The sequence below is a fragment of the Bactrocera tryoni genome, chromosome 3, assembly GCF_016617805.1.
Source record: "Bactrocera tryoni isolate S06 chromosome 3, CSIRO_BtryS06_freeze2, whole genome shotgun sequence".
Lineage (NCBI taxonomy): Eukaryota > Metazoa > Arthropoda > Insecta > Diptera > Tephritidae > Bactrocera > Bactrocera tryoni.
In genome coordinates this window covers 69,178,679-69,191,962 of record NC_052501.1, presented here as the reverse complement: position 1 = coordinate 69,191,962, position 13,284 = coordinate 69,178,679, and the positions used below count along the sequence as shown (strand labels likewise).

Here is a 13,284-nt window from a genome sequence, read left to right as displayed (position 1 = left end):
ACTTAAGCAGCGCTCAAAGTTTTTATCCACGAACAAAACGTGCGCATAATACACAAACTTTATTTCGCAGCATCTTTTTGGCGAGATTTAATCGATAAAATTTCCACGAAATGTAGCAACTGAGCACACAGAAGATTCGTTGCTTAAGCAGCGTGTGCGTTAAGCTAAAAACAAATATGAAATGAACAGTTAAATATCGAAAAAGTTATTGAACTTGAATTGCTGTGGTACTAAGAAAAGCGTAAAAGAAAACATGCGACCGACATGACTGCGGAGAAATGTTGAGGAATAGCTGAATGGCGCACTCTAATTACACGCCACAATTTGTGACGTCAAATCGGTTCAATCGCTGGCTAAATAAATTTCAGGCAACAACAGGTTCATAGTTTCTTTAACAGTTTTAGAAATTTGAGTTCATAAGTTCAGCTAACTTACAATTGAATTTTATGCCGAAAGGCGAAAATCTCAAATTTATGCTGGATATTCACTTTTTCACTTTGGCTCTTGTTAGGTGTTTCACCTCACCCATTTTTTGTGTTATGGAAATATGCATTTTTGGGCCGCGACAAAAAAATTTCAACTGGAATACAGCTCGGCGGCTTTTAAAAGCTTGAATATCTTAATATTAATGACTCAAGTTCACAGCAAGTACCTTTGAGATCATAATCTCGCGCTGCGACCGGAAGCAATACAATGAAAGAAATTACATTCAACTTAAACATGAGAAAAAAGGAATATTCGTTCAAAGAAGAAAAAGTGAAAAGAGGAAAATATTTAGACAGAAAAAAATAAGAAAAAAATAAAAATATTATTAAAAAAGAAAATTAAAAAAATAACAAAAAATTTTAAAAATATTAAAACAATAAAAAAATTAAAAAATATAAGCTATTTAAAAAATGTTAGACATAAATCTAAAAAATTATATAGGTAGTATATAAAAAAAATTAAAAAAAAAGAGAAAAATTTAAACAAAACATAAAATAAAAAAATATTGAAGTCAAAAATTTATTAAAAAAATTAAAAACACGCGAAAATAAATTAAAAAAAAAACTTAAAGCAAATGTGAAAACGGAAAAATATTTACAAAAAAAAACAATTAAAAATTAAAAAAATGCAAAAAACAACTTAAAAAGTATTTAAAATAAATTAAAAAATATTTTAAAAAATATTAAAAAAATCTAAAAAATATTTAAAAAATCTAAAAAATATTAAGAAAATCTTAAAAAATATTAAAAAAAGATATAAACTGTTTAAGAAATATTAAACAGAAATTTAACAAGAATAATACGTATGTACATAACAAAAAAACGGGGGAATTTAAACAAAGAATAAATTAAAGAAAAAAACACTAACAAAAATTTAATATTCTTTAATTTAAAATTATTTGAATTATTAAAAAAAAAATACAAAAAATATAATACAAAAATTGGAAAAAGTTAAGCAAAAATAATATCTTACGTAAAATTGATAAAAAAATACTAATAATAAAAAATAATAAAAAACAAGATTAATTTGTTAATAAGATTTAAAGCTTAAAACAAAAAATATAATTTGAAAAATATTCAAAAAAAAATTTAAAAAAATTTTTAAAAAATTTAAAAAAATTTTTAAAAAATTTAAAAAAAAAAAAAAAAATTTTTAAATATAAAATATTAAAAAATAAAATTTAAAAAAATATAAAAAAAAATAAAAAAAATAAAAAGAAAATTAAAAAAAAATTAAAATATACAAAAAAATAAAAATAAAATTAAAATTTTGTTTTTAATTAAAAAATGAAAATAATTCAAAAAATTAAAAAAATTTAAAAAAATCTTAAAAAGTTAAAGAAAATTTCAAAAAAAAATTTAAAAAAATTAAAAAAAGTACTACACATAAATCCAAAATAAAGAATAATACGTAAAATATATTTAAAAACATCATGAGAAATTTTAAAAATAAATTAAATAAAAATAAAATATTATGAACTTGATACAAAAAAACGAGACTGAAATTTTATTGTCTTTTAATTTAAAATATTAAAAATATATATATGTATGTATATATGTACATATAAAAGTTAAAAAAAAAATAAAAAGTTAAAAAAAACATACCTATAACACAAAATATAAAAAATAAATATTAAAAACAAAACTTAGAAAAAATAACAAAACTTAATAAAAATTTAAAATATTCAAAAAAATTAGGCAACTTAATAACAATTAATTAATTAATAATTGCCAACGAATAATTTCGTACATTTAATTATTTTCCGCTTTTTGCCGCCCAAACACATAAGCATGTCAATGAGTCCAAAGAATACATTTCAATTTGAAGTGTCAACGTTTATTTGGAGGAAACAGATTTTCGTTAGTTTTTTCTTGTCTTAAAATATACAAGCACTCCTTTGTCAGCGAAGAGCAAACGCTTTCTGGCCAGCAAAAATACGTGCCAGTAAATAAACTTGTAGCACACAAACATATGTACATACATATATGCATAAACATGTACGTATGTATACATATACATACATACACACATATGCATGCTTATAAATACTCAAGTGCATACATATGTCTTATTTACGATGCTGTGCGACAATCAATCATTCGTGTCGTTAAATAAATGTGCATATATTTCAAGTGTCGCTTCGATTGTCGTTTTAAAGGCAATTTAACCTTAAATTTGATTTATTTCGTAAATTAAAAACGAGCGTTCGACGCTTTAGACTGCAGCGGAGCACCCGCTAATCACCCGCCGAATGCGTCAAGTAAGCGGCACGCCAAGTCATAGTGACGGCAGCAGCACAGTAATGCAACGCTTGAGTGCCCTGCAGGAATGGGATGGAAAAAAGTTGACCGGTAGGAAAAGCGGGCAGAAAAAAATTCGAAATATTTTTATGTTAACCTAGTGCTTAACTTTTTTCATTAATTTTAATTCCTTAGTGTTGCCGGATTTTAAGAAAAAATTAAACAGCTAATTTTGTGTTTAGTGAAAACGCGGTGCACATTTGTATAAAAAAACATTTTGCATTAATTTAATTTTTTAGAGTTGCCAGATTTTTTGACAAAAACAAATTAAAAATAGTGCAAAGTTAGTGCCATTTGTATATAAATAATTATTTGCGTTTATTTTAGTTTTAACTAAATTTAATTAAATAAATTTTAATGTTGCCAGATTTAAGAAATATTTCAAAATATCTTGATTTTATCGCTGATTTTAATATTTGTTAAGAGATTGAACTAAAAGCAGCTTTATTGCTATTACACTATGTATGTATATACATATACATACATATATATGTACATACATATGTATGTATATGTACATTTACTTACATATGGATGCATGTATGTATATTACACTATTTATTTTTATTATTAATTATAACCTTTTGTCATAGAAAATCGTTGATCGCTTAGCTGCGCTTTGTTCTGCGTCAATGGAAATTAAATGTAATTAATTTTTTTATTTAAACTTTCATTTATTTATTTATTTTTTTTGTTTAAATTGATGTTTTGTCATTTGTCATCAGTTGAAAAAAAACAGTGCGGCTTTGAGCAGCACGCCACATAAGGAAATTATTACAGTGCACTTGATTTCGTTTTGTAGAAAACAAAAATCATTTAATTTCAATACCAAATTAGGTAAAATCGAAGTTGAATTGTCAGCGCATTAGAATGCGTGAGGAAAATAACGTTTGCGTTAACTTAACGATTACTTATTTTACTTAGCGCTTATTTATGCGCAAAAAAGGGGAACGGAAGGCAGAGAACGTGATGCATTACGGTACTTAGGCAGTTAAAACTTAATAACGTAAATGAGTTAAAATTAAAAAAAAAATAATATTTTTTTTTTAAATATAAACCACATGTCAACCAAGATGCTAACAAACTTTTTGTTGCCAAAAATGGAAGAACTGAACTTGGTTGACATGTGGTTTCAACACGATGGCGCTACATGCCACACAGCTCGCGATTCTATGGCCATTTTGAGGGAAAACTTCGGAGAACAATTCATCTCAAGAAATGGACCCGTAAGTTGGCCACCAAGATCATGCGATTTAACGCCTTTAGACTATTTTTTGTGGGGCTACGTCAAGTCTAAAGTCTACAGAAATAAGCCAGCAACTATTCCAGCTTTGGAAGACAACATTTCCGAAGAAATTCGGGCTATTCCGGCCGAAATGCTCGAAAAAGTTGCCTAAAATTGGACTTTCCGAATGGACCACCTAAGACGCAGCCGCGGTCAACATTTAAATGAAATTATCTTCAAAAAGTAAATGTCATGAACCAATCTAACGTTTCAAATAAAGAACCGATGAGATTTTGCAAATTTTATGCGTTTTTTTTTTAAAAAAAGTTATCAAGCTCTTTATAAATCACCCGATACATACATACACACATATGCATGCTTATAAATACTCAAGTGCATACATATGTCTTATTTACGATGCTGTGCGACAATCAATCATTCGTGTCGTTAAATAAATGTGCATATATTTCAAGTGTCGCTTCGATTGTCGTTTTAAAGGCAATTTAACCTTAAATTTGATTTATTTCGTAAATTAAAAACGAGCGTTCGACGCTTTAGACTGCAGCGGAGCACCCGCTAATCACCCGCCGAATGCGTCAAGTAAGCGGCACGCCAAGTCATAGTGACGGCAGCAGCACAGTAATGCAACGCTTGAGTGCCCTGCAGGAATGGGATGGAAAAAAGTTGACCGGTAGGAAAAGCGGGCAGAAAAAAATTCGAAATATTTTTATGTTAACCTAGTGCTTAACTTTTTTCATTAATTTTAATTCCTTAGTGTTGCCGGATTTTAAGAAAAAATTAAACAGCTAATTTTGTGTTTAGTGAAAACGCGGTGCACATTTGTATAAAAAAACATTTTGCATTAATTTAATTTTTTAGAGTTGCCAGATTTTTTGACAAAAACAAATTAAAAATAGTGCAAAGTTAGTGCCATTTGTATATAAATAATTATTTGCGTTTATTTTAGTTTTAACTAAATTTAATTAAATAAATTTTAATGTTGCCAGATTTAAGAAATATTTCAAAATATCTTGATTTTATCGCTGATTTTAATATTTGTTAAGAGATTGAACTAAAAGCAGCTTTATTGCTATTACACTATGTATGTATATACATATACATACATATATATGTACATACATATGTATGTATATGTACATTTACTTACATATGGATGCATGTATGTATATTACACTATTTATTTTTATTATTAATTATAACCTTTTGTCATAGAAAATCGTTGATCGCTTAGCTGCGCTTTGTTCTGCGTCAATGGAAATTAAATGTAATTAATTTTTTTATTTAAACTTTCATTTATTTATTTATTTTTTTTGTTTAAATTGATGTTTTGTCATTTGTCATCAGTTGAAAAAAAACAGTGCGGCTTTGAGCAGCACGCCACATAAGGAAATTATTACAGTGCACTTGATTTCGTTTTGTAGAAAACAAAAATCATTTAATTTCAATACCAAATTAGGTAAAATCGAAGTTGAATTGTCAGCGCATTAGAATGCGTGAGGAAAATAACGTTTGCGTTAACTTAACGATTACTTATTTTACTTAGCGCTTATTTATGCGCAAAAAAGGGGAACGGAAGGCAGAGAACGTGATGCATTACGGTACTTAGGCAGTTAAAACTTAATAACGTAAATGAGTTAAAATTAAAAAAAAAATAATATTTTTTTTTTAAATATTTTGTTTCAATTAAACGAATTTGTTAAAAAATATGAATTGTATTATTTATTTTGATTTTTTTTTTCAATTTCATAAATATTTATATTAGAAAAAATAAACAAATTACATAATATTTTTAATTTTAAAATGTATACTTTTTAAATTTTGAAGTTTTATAAATATTTACTATAAAAAAATATTTTAAAAATTCTGTTTTAAAAAAATTAATTTGTTAAAAAATATAAAAGAAATTTATTGTTTTTTATTTATAAATTTTATAAATTATATAATAGTAAAATTATATAATAGTAAAAACTATGTGTTCAAAAATATGATTAATATTATTAATTTTAAAATATGTTTAATAATTTTTTTTTCATAAATTAAATTTGTTCAAAAATGTGTATGTATTTATAGTTTTTATACATAATATATTTCCGAAATTTGATTTTAACGGTTTCAAACCTTTTGGAACCTATTTTTTAATATTTTATTGTTATTTTAGAATTTGACACACATACATACATACATATGTGTTAATAATTTCACACGAGCTTTAAAAAAATTAGTTAATTAAAAAAAATTAATAAAGAAAATTAAATAGTTAAAAAAAAAATATTAAAAAAATTTCGCGGAAAGCATTAATTAATACAAAAAAACATAATAAACTAAATAATGAAAAAATTTAAAAAATGTATATAACGGAAAAATATGTAGTTCAATTCTTTTTCTAAAGATCCTCAAAAACTTCAGTTTCATTAGGAAAAAAATAAAAAAAAAAGTCAATATTTAAAAAATAAAAAAATAAATAAAAAAAAAATAAAAAAATAAAAAGAAATAAAATAAAAGCATTAAAAAATTAAATAATACAAAAACTAGATAAAAATCACAGTCATAAAAAATTTTAAAAATATTTCAATAGTAAAAAAATAAATAAATAAGATTAAAAACTTAAAATTAGCAAAGAAATAAAACAAAGAAAGTCAATATTAAAAAAAAATAAAAACAAATATAAAACAATATAAAAAATATGAAAAAACATATAAAATATTTGAATAGTAAAAAAATAAATTAATAAGATTAAAAAGTTAAAAAAAAATAAATTAATTAAAAAATTAATAAAAAAACATTAAACAATAAAAAATGTATGTATATAGTTTTATTTAAAAATAAATTTCTTAAAAAAACTAAAGAATAAAAAAAGTTTCAAAAACTAAGGAATAAAAAATATACAGTTCCGTTTTTTGCTAAAGGTAAAAAAAATCAAGTTTCATAAGAAAAAATAAAAAAGAAAGTCAATATTTAAAAAAAAATATTAAAATAAAATATAAAATAAAAATATAAAAAATATAAAAAACATAAAAATATTTGAATAGTAAAAAAATAAATTAATAAGATTACAAAAATTAAAAAAAAATAAATAATTAAAAAATTAAAAAAAAAATTTAAAAGAATTAAAAAAAATAGTTTAAAAAAATTAAAAAAAAATGAATAAAAAACATTAAACAACAAAAATTGTAGGAAAAATTTGGAAAAAAAATAATTAAAAGGAAGTCAATAATTAAAAATAATTAATACAAAAAATGTGCATATACAAAAATTTAATAATAAAAAATAGTTTAATAAAATTAAATAAAATCGTTAAAAAAATATATCATAATAAAAAACATTAAATAATAAAAAATATAGCTATAGTTTTATTTAAAAATAAATTAAAAAAAAACTAAATAATAAAAAAAGTTTAAAAAATTAAGGAATAAAAAATATACAGTTCCGTTTTTTTGCTAAAGATAAAAAAACTTACATAAGTTTCATGAAAAAAATAATAATAAAAAAGTAAATAATTGAAAAAAACATTAATAAAAAAACATTAATAAAAAGAATTTAAAAATAAAAAAATAGTTTAATAAAATTAAATAACAAAAAAAGACACCTTATTTTTTTCTAACATCTCTCTATTTGTGCATTTTTCATACGAAAAATAATTCTTATTTACACAATCATTATCATTTCGCTAAGCTTTCGTAAACTACATACAAAACTATGTACATCATTTCCAAGTTCTGAATAAACAATTAACGCTTATCACAGCGGCAGATCAGCACGCTAAGCGTAATGCGCCGAAATGCGGCGAGCAGAAAATGAATGAATGGAAAGCTTAAAGTTGTTTACAAAATATGCTACACCGCTAGAACTTTGACCCTGTGGATATTAGCATACAAATATATATTCTAGAGCAATGACAAAAGTAGCCAATAACAATGGACAGCAAATTAAGCAACAAAATATACAGCGCAACAGGCGCGGCGTTGCTACAAGAAATGGAACAAGGAAAAGTATGCAAACGTAAATATAAGCATACATACATACTTCTTCTCCATTATTGTCGTAGACATCGCTTACATATATACAACCTTACATATAGAGATACATCTTTATATACACATATACACATAAACTTACAAATAACCATATAAACATACATATATACACATACATTTACAAACATATGTAAATGTTGAGTAGCGGCAAGTCAGCGGCAGGTCCAGCGTAGATCACAAGCAAACAAGCCACGACAAACATACAGACGCAATACATCATCAGTATGTATGTAGGCAGAATAATCGCCACAAAAGAGCTGTCAACCGGGCACTTTGCTGCTTAAATAAGCGCGCCAGGAATTATTGCCGCCAGCAACCTTCAACGCTGCCGGTGATATATGAGTGCAACAGTGCGTTATAAATGAGTTTACATATGCCAACATAAGCAAATACATAATTGTAATTGACTTTTGTAGTGTTAAACGAAATTCCTCAAAGAAATTAATACACTCCAAGACATAAATGTACTGTCATAAAATAACTCAAATTGCGCTAATGACAGCAGGAAAATTTAAACAAATATAGGAAAACGATTTGCGCCGCGTGTATTTGTGTTTTTTTTGCCGATTGCATGCACTTAGCACCTTAATTTCTTAATTTCAACCCAGCAGCTTAATTTGAACTGTTATGACAGCGACAGTGCCGTCAAATTATTTGCCGGAAAAATCCCGGGGAATAAAAATTTCTTATCGCCAGTTTGTATGTAACGACGTGTGACACCACATTTGATGGCATACAGCAAGCACGCTGCATAACAAAGTGCTGTTGACGCGTCGGCGGTGCGTATGAGTAATGTGGCAGCGTGTTGGGTAATTAAAGGTAACTCATACGCCATGACGCGCCAAGTGCTGAAAGGGTGAAATGAGGCATACTATGCTATATGATGTCGTAAAATAAAAAATATATATAATTTGTATGGCATGTGAAGGCCAATGTGAAGCTCACCACTTTCAAGTCACTTCGCCTTAATAATAAACAACGGCTAATCTGTTGGGAGTAGCGAGCAATAATGCAAGCCGCGCAATTGGCATTATTGGCATGCGTTATAAAACAACGGCGTAGCGGAAGAAATGTAGACAATTTGTAGGGAAATATACATTTGCGTATGCATATCTGGTAAAAATGTATAGTGAAGGAATTTTGACGTATTGCGGCAATGAAAAATATCAACACAAATTATGTGCAGGCAAGAAAAGCCATATAAATATTATATACATGTATAGTAAATACGCATAAATACACTTTAAATGTAAATAAATATATTTTAAATATATTATACACATAAATCCCTATATTAGACGACCTAGGCGGAATACGTTATGCTCATTAATATTTTAGTTCTAGTCAATTTCAATAAATGCCAAATGTATGTTGCATTTCGACACTTCAATGTCATAAAAAAATAATAATAACAATACTTAGAACAAACAAAAACAGCAAAAAAAAGAAGGAAGAACGTTAAACTCGAATGCACTGAAAATATTATACCCTTCACAGTTATATTTCGCATAGCATAAACGAGTATAAAAATTACTTGCTTAATTTGGATAGGTACGTTTGTATGGCAGCTATATGCTATAGTGGACCGATCTGAACAATTTGTTCGGATACTATAGCAATTTGTCGGATAATAATTTAAGCCGAGCTTCCTGAAGATATGTCGACAAATAAAAAAGTTTTTCATACAAGCACTTGATTTCGATCGTTCAGTTTGTATGGCAGCTATATGCTATAGTCGTCCGATCTGATCGATTTTTTTGGGAATTATAGCATATTGTCGGACAATAATTTACACCCAATTTCCTGAAGATATCTCGACAAACAAAAAAGTTTTTCATATAAAAACTTAATTTTCATGGTTCAGTTTGTATGACAGCTATATGATATAGTGGTCTGATATCGGCAATTCCGACAAATGAGTAGCGGTTTGAGTGGAAAATGACGTGTGCAAAGTTTCATGTCCATATCTCAGAAACAAATCAATACAAACAGTTCAAGGTACAAAAATGAAAAATGAATAAATAAAAAGGAGAAATATAAATAATAATTAATAAAAACAGGCAATAACAATAGCAATTGCATTGAAAATATTTTGCAATATTTTATAGGCTATCACATAAATATTACTGGCAAACCGTTATTTACATTCAACCGCAAATTACACGGAAAGTGCGTAAATTATACGAATGCTTAGCCATTTGAGGTAATAAAGAAAATAACCATTTTTGTGACGCAGTTAATTGCACTGCTGACAGGTGAATTGTTTGGCATGTAAGCTGAATGCGCACGCGAGGTATTTGTGAAAAATATATTACTACACACATACATACACATATATGTATACATACAGTTGTGTTCATGAAAATAGTAGTGCAATTGATCCTAACATTTAAAACGCTGTTCTGACATGGAAGAAGTTGCAAGTTGAACAAGTGTGTAGTATTTTTGTAGAATGCATTTCTAAGAAACGGTTAACCAAGAAATCCCGTTAATTTTGCGTTACTCGTCTTGTTTGTGACGATATGTTGAACGTTGCTCAAAAATATTATGTTCATTGAAATAGTAGTGCTTGACGCGAATGGTTGATAAGTACAATATAAAAATAAAAATCAGCAAACAGTAAGTGTATTTAAGTAAATTCAACATTTTTTGATTAAATTTATTGACATTGCGGTACTACTTCTATTTTAGTGGGTAGAGCAAAACATTGCTCCGTAGAAAAACGCCAAATAATAATTAAGTTAAGAAATGAGGGAAATACGTACAAGGAAATCGAAGAAATTATAGGATGCACTGCCACAATGATATATAACGCCATAAATTATGAACACAAAGCTGAAAATCGTGGTGGAAAAAGGAAGACTACAGCCTTAGAGGACAAACGTATTATTCGCTACTCTAAAGCCAAGCGTCCACAGCGTCCGCAAAAGTAAATAAAAATGAATTAAATTTGTCAATCAGTGCTCTGACAGTTCGCAGACGTTTAATAGAAAATAATTTAAAAGCAAGGAGTCCCAGGAAGGTACCGCTTTTAACTAAAAAACATGTCGCTGCAAGAATTCAATTTGCAAATGAGCACTTGAATTGGCCGCCCGCAAAATGGCGCAACGTGTTATGGACCGATGAAAGCAAAATAGTCTTGTTTGGTGGGACAGGATCCAGAAAATATGTCCGTCGCCCACCAAACACAGAATACCAGCCCAGGTACACTACTAAAACGGTTAAGCATGGTGGCCTTAGCATTATGGTGTGGGCATGCTTCTCGTATAGTGGTGTTGGTCCTATCCATTTGATTGATGGCATCATGGACCGAGTAGTATACGTAAATATACTAAGAGACGTTATGTTACCATTTGCTAGCTGGGAAATGCCGATAAAATGGAAGTTTCAACAGGACAACGACCCAAAACATACTTCCAAACTAGCTAAGGAGTGGTTTGCAGCTGAAAAGATCGACGTAATGCGCTGGCCAGCTCAGTTCCCGGACCTGAACCCGATTGAAAACTTATGGGGAGATGTCAAAAGAGTTGTAGCAACAGCAAATCCAACAAGTAGAGTACACCTTTGGCAAGTGGTTAAACAGGCATGGACACAAATCCCTGTGAAGCGTTGTAAGGATCTTGTTGATTCTATGCCACGTCGATGTGCGGCGGTATTAAATAATAAGGGATTTACTACTAAATACTAGAGTACGGACAATATGTAGCACAGGAAATATTAACTTCAAAAGGTCTTTTTAATTTTTTTTTACGTAATTGAAGTAAACACTACTATTTTAATGAACACACAAATTTTTAGGTATTTTTTTTAAATATGCTTTCGTGCGTAAAAACGAAATATTAAAAAAAAATGAGACTGTGAATATTCTTAGCACTAATAATAAATACTTTCCTTACAACTTTTTATATGAATTTGTATCTTTTATTTGAGTTTAATACTTCCAAAGTTAGGACCCACAGACACTACTATTTTCATGAACACAGCTGTATATGTAAATATACATATAATTTTCACATGTACATATGTATATTTCTAGGCATACACCTAAATACATAGATATTTGTGAAAAAGCGGCAATGTCAACTGCGGTCTGTTTGCATTGCATTGTCGTCCGTGGTTTAAGTTGCAAGCGGAGAGCGGCTTTTGGAAAACTAGTTGATTTGGTATTATAATTTAAAGCAATAAAGCCAAAAACAAATTTAAATTATTTTTTGAAAAAAAATTTAATTGCAAAAAAAAAGTAATTTAAAAATTTTGGAAGAAAAAATTAAAGGCAAAGAAAAATTTATTTTAAAAATAAAACAATATTTTCCAAAATTTTGCAATAAAAAATGCTTAAATCCTTAATTTAAAAATAAAACAATATTTTTCAAAATTTTGGAATAATATTAAAAAAAAAAAATCCTTTCATTTTTATTTTAAAAATAACAAAATATTTTGTAGATTGAAATAAGTAAACAAACAAATTTCAAATTTTAAAAATTTATATTTGCAAAAAAATTAAAAAATTTATATTTGCATTTTCAATAAAAATGTATATAATTCTGTATTTCTGAAATGCATAAAATAAATACTTGAAAGTCGCTTGAGAATTATGCGCAAAGTCTAATTTATTCAAAATTGAAATAAAATCCCAAAAGCTTGAGTTTAGGTTTTTGTTGCATACTTTTTTGCGTAAAAATTACTTTTCAATTTTTTTATACGAAAAATTTTATAATTAGTTTGCAGATAAAAGTTCCTAATTTTTAAAATTCCTAATTTTTTATGACATTGAATTTTTTTTTTATAAATTTCAAAGCATTTTTTATGAGTTTTATTTTTTTTTTTTTGGACAAATGACCTAAGCTAAGTTATGTAGCTGCATATTGCCGGTGTAAAATAATTTGTTATTTAATTTGAAAATAAGTTAAATTATTTAAGTGAAGTTAAGTTGATTAAGTTAAGTTAAGTCGATTTAAGTTAAGTTAAGTTGATTTAAGATAAGTTCATTTGGGTAAAGTTAAGTTAAGTTAACTTAAGTTGATTTAAGTCCAGTTAAGTTAAGCTGATTTAAGTCAAGTTAAGTTAAGTTAATTTAAGTTAAGTTCATTTGAGTTAAGCTAAGTTACAATATAACTTTTGAAGATTTTGTAAATGTATACAAGAAGACTATCCACATAAATTTCACCGTTAATCATAACCTAAAGATATAACTAAACAACGGATTCTTCAATATTTT

At 27.0% G+C, this 13,284-nt stretch overlaps 1 protein-coding gene across 2 annotated transcripts in view; it reads right to left on the bottom strand.

Annotated features, from left to right (window-relative positions):
* The window catches only part of LOC120770898, a 309,718-nt gene that overhangs the window by 50,591 nt on the left and 245,843 nt on the right, over positions 1-13,284 (bottom strand). The window lies entirely within an intron of this gene.